The sequence below is a fragment of the Macrotis lagotis genome, chromosome 1, assembly GCF_037893015.1.
Source record: "Macrotis lagotis isolate mMagLag1 chromosome 1, bilby.v1.9.chrom.fasta, whole genome shotgun sequence".
Lineage (NCBI taxonomy): Eukaryota > Metazoa > Chordata > Mammalia > Peramelemorphia > Peramelidae > Macrotis > Macrotis lagotis.
The window spans coordinates 651,528,744-651,529,432 of record NC_133658.1 but is presented as its reverse complement, the minus strand read 5'-3'; positions in this window follow the sequence as shown (position 1 = coordinate 651,529,432).

Genomic DNA, 689 nt, shown 5'->3' with positions numbered 1-689 from the left:
TTTCTTTCCTTTTGCCTCTTCTCTTAGCAAAATGAAGAGGGTATTAGATGGAGAGAAAGGACTGAGTATTAGTATTGCAGCCTTCCAAATCGGTCCTGTCTTTATTTAGACTCTGTCTACTTATAGAATTTATGTCAAAAATGGCCTAGCCAAAAGTTCAGAAAAACCTGGAAAGACTTGCATGAACTAATGCTGAGTAAAGTGAACAGAACCAGGAGAACATTGTATACATTAGCAGTAACATAGTAAACTATGATTAACTTAGATCCTCTCAGCAGTTCAATGACCAAGGACAGTTCTAAAAAACTTATGATGGAAAATGCCATCCATATCCAAAAAAGAAAAACTATAGAGTATGAATGCAGATTAAATTAGCATATTATTTTCACTTCTTAAAACTTGTTTTGTTATTTTTCTTTTTTCTCATGTATTTTTTCCCTTCAGTTCTGATTATTCTTTAACAACATAACTAATTCAGAAATATTAAGTATAATTATTCATATATAACCTATGTAACTTTGCTATTATGGGGAGGGAAGGGAGAGGAATGGTGAGAACTATTTTTGCATTAATTAAAAAAATAAAATAACATTCAAAAAAAGAAAAAGTAACCCAGTCAAAGATTTGTCAGGGGGCCCCATGAACTTTTCTCAGGAACCTTAACAAAATTCAAATTAGGAAAAAGTTTT